Consider the following 7,439-nt stretch of genomic DNA (forward strand, 5'->3'; position numbering starts at 1 on the left):
CAGCTATCCCGCAAACACAAGCACGGCGCCCTAAAACCCAAACCCTAATCTCCTCTCAGCCATTATTTATACCGTTGGCTTCAGCCGAAACCATCACACTCACAGCACCCTAGCTCTCAAATTTCATCTTATTCCCAATTTCTCCCATAATTATTTTCTCTTAGATTTCGATTCAATCCAATTTTAAGGAATCTGTTTTGTTTTCTGTTGAATTTGATTCAGTGAATATGTTTAACTGCTCCATCTGTTCCCAATCTGTATTACAGTGAGCGATTAAACTGAAGCACAGATCCATAATTGTTGAATGTAAATGGCAAATGATGATTAAAATTAACGCTTATTGATATACTGATATAATAATTGTTGACAAATTACTTATCTGATGCCATTTACATTTTCCCCCAATTTGTTTATCTGTTTCATTTTTGTTTAGATCTGGCTTGTTTTTTTTTGTTAGGGTTTGCAAGTGATGTTAACAATTATTTATGCTTAACCACTGATTTAAATCTGTGAAGATAAAAAACTCCGCTTATTATCTGATGCAACCCTATCGTAGCTTTTTTTCTTTAATTTGTGTTTTGTTATTTTATACGAATTTAATTGCTTATTTGATTAGTTGTGATTGATTAATCTATGATGACGAAAAGCAGACGGGCGGACTGAACTGATGCCATGTTGATTGTCTGCCACTTCCAGCAATGGAATGTCACTGAGATTCATATCAATAACAGAATTTTTAAAAATATTTTATTGTTGTTTTATGTATTAAATCTGCTATGATGATTTTGCATCAATATGTCTGGACATATGAATTTTTAATTCTGATTATTTGCTTGTTTCTGAGCAGGATTATAGTTTCTCTGTTTAGAGTCATCTTTTCTTCATAACAATAATGTGTATATATTTTGATTAGCCAAATGATGAATCTTCTAAAATATTGAGAACTCAAACACGATTTGGGTGCTGTGAATATTTAATTTTGAATAGGAAGATCTGATGCCTGAATTTTAACAAATTTGTTCTTAATTTACTTACAGTGAATGTCTTTTAAGCATATTAATTGATTAATTGATGAATTTTTAATGTAGCCTATGATGCATACTTAATTATGGTTCAGAAATGCAAATTAAATTTTGCATTTGATGAAAATTCTGTACTAGGACGGTCTGAGGCTAGCAAAATTCATTTAAATTTTATTTGGTTACTTGAAATCAGAGATTTTAGTATTGTAATATTTTTTTGATTAAACAATAATGTGAATGATGAGATTATAAATTAACAGTTATCCCTGTCTGATACTGCTCTGCAGGTGCTGAAAATTTGTTATCTGACACAAATTAGTTCTTTTGAAATCTTTATTACTGAATTATTTGATGTAAGTTTTGATATGTTTCTTATCGGTTGATGATAATTTATAAAAAAAATAGACGTAATTGTTTTTAAAATTCATTTCACGAATAATAGCTTTTCTCATTTAGAAGAAGTAACTTTAATGTGTTACTTAGGTTATTCAACCAAGTGATGTGGGGTATATAACTCCAACCATGATGCGGACCGTACAGCAAAAAAGCTTATGGGGATATTTTGGTTGCTGATGGTTTTTATTGGAGTTTAGGAATTCTTTTGTGATACATTTTTGTCCGTCTTGTTTTTTATTATTCTGTTACATTATAGATGTTTGGTAGTTTTCGTTTTTTTAATTTCAAGCTTAGCTTAGAATATGAGGTAGGCACTGTCATGGAGGGAGTAATGAGACGCTAGATGGATTGCGGGCAATGGTCCAATGTATTTTTTATTAGTGTAAACATGTATGCTTAGCATTTGTATTCCTATCTTGTTTAATGCTTTACTTACTGTATCATCCTTTCAAATGCTGTGTTACCATCCCCTATATGAATGAAGTATTACCATTATTATAAATTGTGTTACCATCCCATTGATGGATGAAGTATTACTATTAATATAAATTAAATTCTTGATCTGTTACACTCGTAATAATTTGAAAAAATGAAAAATTTAAAGTAAAGTGTCGTGTAAGTGTTTGGTATCACCATGGATACACCTGTTTTTAGAGGTGTCTGTCATTCATAGCTAATAAATTGTCTCATATAAAATCCTTTCCAAGATTTGAACAAATGAGTATCATAATGGTTTTTACTCTAACATGGAGTGGGATTTTAAGTTGTCTCATATAAAATCCTTCCCAAGATTTGAACACATGATTATCATAATGGATTTTAGTTTTCAACAGCACCACGTCGTTCTTGGAAAAAAGGGAGGTGAATTATAGTGCTTGTTTGAGAATTGGGGTGTACTTGTAATGTTTGTACTCACGCTCATGTAAGTATATGAATCTCAATTTGTGACTTGAAATATCATCTATATATATGGGGCAGACATATAACTGTCGCTATCTTTTCAGCATGGAACGCAGAGGATCGTTGAAGGCGTTCCATGCCCATATCTCTTGATTTTGGTGAAGGCGTTCCATGCCCATATCTCTTGATTTTGGATCTATACATAAATGATTTAATAAAGAAAATTTCTTAACCAACCTCCTAATCTTTTTGGTCACCTCTGGCGAATTTATAAAAATACCTCTTGTTTTGGAAGTTCATTTCCGAAAACGTATTTTTATTGGAAAAAAAGGTGTTTTCGGAAATGAATCTCCGAAAAGGTGAATATTTTAATGAAAAATATTGATTTCGGAGATGCATCTCCGAAATAAGGTTAATTTTCAGCAAATTAGTGAATTCGGAAGTTCATCTCCGAATTCACCCCCTTGGAGGAATTCGGAAATGCACTTCTGAAATAAGGTCTGTACAGAAGAAAAATAACAAACAAGAACGATTCGCTTTATTTAATCGGATGAAGACGATGGAGGAGACGCTGCAACAGGTTAGAAAGTCCTGATCCTCTAGAAATCCATACCACATTGTAACTTACCAACATAATAAACAACAACAAAAAACTTATGAGCAAACTATACTTACATCATAGTGGTGTAGATCCTTATCAGCCACTCGCAACTGAAAATGATTAGCACCGAACTCAAGGAAGCAACCGGCGCTGCAACAGATGGAACAAACGACGCCTCAACAGGTGGACGAACAACCGGAGTTGCAACGTATGTAGGAGTAGGAGGTGGATGTCCGGAGGAGGTGGATGTCCCGGAGGAGGTGGATGTCCGGAGGAGGTGGATGATTGTTGAGAATGTGCAGGAGATGGTTGACTCCGACAATTTTCGGGATGGTTTCCTCGACCGCGGTGAGACATTGTGATGAAAGCGGTTACAAGAGAGAGAAAATGTGTGAGTAGAGGAAAAGAGTAAAGATCGAAAATAATTTTGGATGTGATTGGAAGAAAAATGGGTGAGAGAGCAGGCTTTTAAGTAGGAAAGTGTTACCACATTTCTTAGAAGGTAACCGTCTGAGAGTGGTGGGGGAGAAAGAAAAGGCACTTCGAAATTTCAAATCAGGTTGATTATAATTTTTGTCCTGTAATGGTTTTCTTACCTGATTGTAAAAAATAACTGAATTTTGATGCATTTCGGAAATGCATCTCCGAAAACACCAATTTTTTGGTGTTTTCGGAGATGCATTTCCGAAATCTAAAAAAATCTATAAAAAAAATAACTTCGGAGATGAATCTCCAAAGCAGGGGTAAGTTGAGAATTTCGTTGGGGTGACCCCATAAAGAGGTGGATAAAGAAAAAATCTTTAATAAATCTAAAAAGATGAAAGTTGCTTTTAATATGGGATGGAAGGAGTATTCACTAAAGCTTCTAGAATATTCTCTTATCAACAACTTCAAGTCATCGATTATTAGAGATAAGTGAATACAAATTTATAATTAAATTTTTTTTCATAAAATCAATGGACAATTTTAATTTTGGATTATCATACACAAATGTATAAATTAAAAATGTAATAATTATAAACAAACTATTTTTTAAAATTTTTTGTTTAATTATGTCTAAATATTTTAAATTTAGATTTGTGCCTAAGGAGTCTTCCTCACTAAAAATATTGGAACATTTGCACTGCCCCGCTTTTATTATGTAACTCTCTTAAAAAGTCTCAAAATTAATAAAAATTATTAAATTCATTTAATAATAAAAGAAAATCTCGACATTTTAATGAAAAATGTAAAATCAATTTAATAATATAAAATCAATTTCATCCAAAATCAATTATCATAGAGCACCTTCAATACAAATTTAAAAGAAAAAAAATTCTCAAGTTGTTATATTGAACAACTTTTGTAATGATAACTTGCTCAATAAAAACATATTTTTGTTACATTTAAAAAATTAAAAATCCACTTCATCTATTGCTATAACTTATATCGGTAACTAATGATTTCATATATTAATTATTGTCAAGATAAAAGAAAACATATAGTTAATTATTTAAAATATAAATATTTTAAGTTCATATTTTTGAATTTATTTAAATACACATACAAAACTAAAAACTACACACACAAAAGCCTAAAATTCTAGTTAGATTCAGCTTTGCCTTTCTCTTATCTAGCAACTTTTTTGGCAACAATTTTGCCTTTTCCTTTTTTAAAAGGACAAATTCACCTTTCCCTTTTCCATAAAAGTTAGAACATAAACAACCTTCAAAGCAAAAGAATAATTGCAGCAACAAAATCATAGAAAGTAAAAGAGACGTCAAAATATAGAACTTGTTTTCGGATTTTGTACTATTAGGGCCTTCGATAATCCCCGATGATACCAAATCCAACATCGTTGAAAAATGACCTTCCTTTCCAGAGTAACCACGATTCCGCTGTTACCAGATCGGCGTCCATCGTCGTCGAACACCACTTCACCTTCACCTTGGTCACTCCCTCTCTTTCATCTTCTATTCACTTTTTTGATCGATGATTTCTTATACATTATTGTTGTTACAAAATATACTAAACACCATTAAGCAGATTGAAGGCAAGAACAACATGGAAAAGATTTGGATGAAAAACAAATAAAACATATTGTAATAGTCTGTAATATGATAAAAACAATGAAACAGAATATAAGCATCAACAACACAATATTGTTTTCGATTAAAAATCTACTAAAAGACGATGAACAACACACAACAAAATGAAAGCAATCATTTACATTATAAGATTTCGATAGGATGAATGAAAGAGAGCCATGGAACAGCTACCTTTCAAATTCTGTTGATTTCTCCATCCCTAACCTTTTTATTCCTTGGTGTTTGATTTTGGATTGGAAAGTATGCAAGATATGCAGGCATCAAATGCTCAAACAACACTGCACATGCGATTGTTGCGAGAAAATCAAGCAAGCATGGCATTACAGCTGCAATGTGTTTAGATCATGCACATCCTGTTTAAGTGGGAAACAACTTTAACCTAATGCAGGCAAATCAAGCAGCAATGCTAGGAAGCATGCGCCAAATAAGAGATTCACAAAACTCACCATCAGAGCAGTTTCAGCATATGCAAGTGTCTAAGAGTAGGGGAGGCAATGAAATCCATTAACTCAATATCCATCAGATCCATCTACTAAATAATCCATCCAATCCATCTGTTATGTAAAATATTAGTTAATGGATTGGATTCAATCCATCCATTTAGACTCATGGATGAATCCAATCCATCCATTTAGACTCATGGATGAATCCAATCCATCCAACACATTATGAAAATCCAATGGATTGTTTTTATTTTTTATTTTAAATTTAATAGATTATTTTTATTATAAAATAATACGGAATATATTTATTCAACAAATTAAAAAAAATTATTATAAAATAATTTAAATATCTCTTAAAGTCTTACTACTCTAAATTAAATCTTCTTTATTTTGTTTATACAATTTGGTAAAGAATAGTATAGATTTGTCAATTTAATTTATTCACATTGAAATTATAAAATTGAAACAGTAAAATAACGTTTTTACTTAATTTTAAACCTTAATGGTCTTTCTACAGACACCACATAGCTGGAGATGTATTCTTAGTAAAAATAACGAGAAGTTAACAAACGAATTTCTGGGAACGTATTTCTATTTTAAATATTTAGACTTCAGTTGGGGGTTTCGTAAAGATCGGCTAATTTTTTGTTTTAGTTACATGAATTTACTTTGTTACTATTATAACAAATTGATTTTAACATACTTATATTAACCACTTACATCTAATCATATCGTTTATTAAAAAATAAAAAAAATTATGTTATTAAAAGAATAATAAAAAATTTAGTTTAGAGATATTTAAAAAAGTGTAAAATTTTAAAAATCAAATAAATTTTTGTAGAAAAATTAAATTAACTTTATGGATGGATATCCATCCATTAAAAAGTTGTTAATGGACCTGGATTGGATGGATTATATCTTTAATGGATGGATTGGATTGGATTTTTCAAAAGAAAATTTAATGGATTGTTAATGGATTAATGGATTCATTTGATCCATCCATTATCAATCCAATTCATATTCATCCAATCCATCCATTTTGCCACCCCTATCTCAGAGTAGCTGACGTCGACGCCGTCGTCAAGGACATGATCAGGGAGAAGTTGGCGCTGCTGGCCCGCAGTAGTTGTTTTATCCAGGTTCTAACTTTCCTTTCCATCTTTTATTACAATATTGTGGACAATGTTTGATTTAAGTGTGGGGAGGAACTTTATTTTTATTTTTTTGTATTTTCTTGTTTTTTAAAGTAGATTTATCGCTTTCTAGTTTCTATCATGCTGTTAGGATTTTAAATGTTGCTAGTTTAATTATGTTTAATTGAGTCATTGCATGTGTTGTCGAATCTTTATGTGTGGTTTTCTGTTGATTATTGATTTTTCCATTTTCTTTGACGATACCAAAATTATTATTTTTTTAAAATACATAGCAAACAAAGTCTGATTTGGAAAGTATATAGGATCTGAAATAAGGATAGGATAAATCAAGGAAACTTAGGAAAGTCCGACAAAATCGGTATTGTCCTAACACCTCAAGTCTCCATATTATGCAAATTAGTGAAAATCCCCCATTGAAAATTAGTCTTAAGCTTCTAGTTGTTGAAAATCCACAAAGTAGTTTTTATATCGAGTCAGGCACCATTTGTAGTCACTAAGTGGGTTGGTCGATGAATAATAAGTGAATGATTCAATTTGCAAAAAAGAATGAATAAATAAACTACAAATACGAAGTTAGGTAGCCATCACCAGGTTATTTAGTCCAATTGAAGTGGTCGAATCCTTTAAAAAAAAGGAAGAAAAATGCATCTTTGAAAATCCAAGAAAGTCAAAATTTTGAATGAAAATTTGTATGGATCATAATCACTAACAGACCGCCTGCCATGTATGATAACAGATAACGGGCCTTAATGTGACTATCATGAATTAATGTAAGAGGACTAGAAACAGATAGGAAAACTAGACTTTCTTTCAATGGAATGATCTAACACTAGTGT

The 7,439-nt window shown here is 31.4% G+C and overlaps 4 non-coding genes across 4 annotated transcripts; all 4 read left to right on the plus strand.

The window, feature by feature from the left end:
- The first annotated feature begins 309 nt into the window (after window positions 1-309).
- Window positions 310-390, plus strand: LOC131600902 (small nucleolar RNA R16). The gene has a single exon (XR_009283504.1). It is a non-coding gene; the product is annotated as a small nucleolar RNA R16 (small nucleolar RNA).
- Window positions 391-458: 68 nt separating this feature from the next.
- Window positions 459-547, plus strand: LOC131600899 (small nucleolar RNA R16). The gene has a single exon (XR_009283501.1). It is a non-coding gene; the product is annotated as a small nucleolar RNA R16 (small nucleolar RNA).
- A 540-nt stretch (window positions 548-1,087) lies between these two features.
- Window positions 1,088-1,173, plus strand: LOC131600919 (small nucleolar RNA snoR20a). The gene has a single exon (XR_009283521.1). It is a non-coding gene; the product is annotated as a small nucleolar RNA snoR20a (small nucleolar RNA).
- Window positions 1,174-1,251: 78 nt separating this feature from the next.
- Window positions 1,252-1,338, plus strand: LOC131600898 (small nucleolar RNA R38). The gene has a single exon (XR_009283500.1). It is a non-coding gene; the product is annotated as a small nucleolar RNA R38 (small nucleolar RNA).
- The last annotated feature ends 6,101 nt before the right edge of the window (window positions 1,339-7,439 follow it).

This window comes from Vicia villosa, linkage group LG4 (assembly GCF_029867415.1).
Source record: "Vicia villosa cultivar HV-30 ecotype Madison, WI linkage group LG4, Vvil1.0, whole genome shotgun sequence".
In the NCBI taxonomy this organism is placed as follows: Eukaryota; Viridiplantae; Streptophyta; class Magnoliopsida; order Fabales; family Fabaceae; genus Vicia; species Vicia villosa.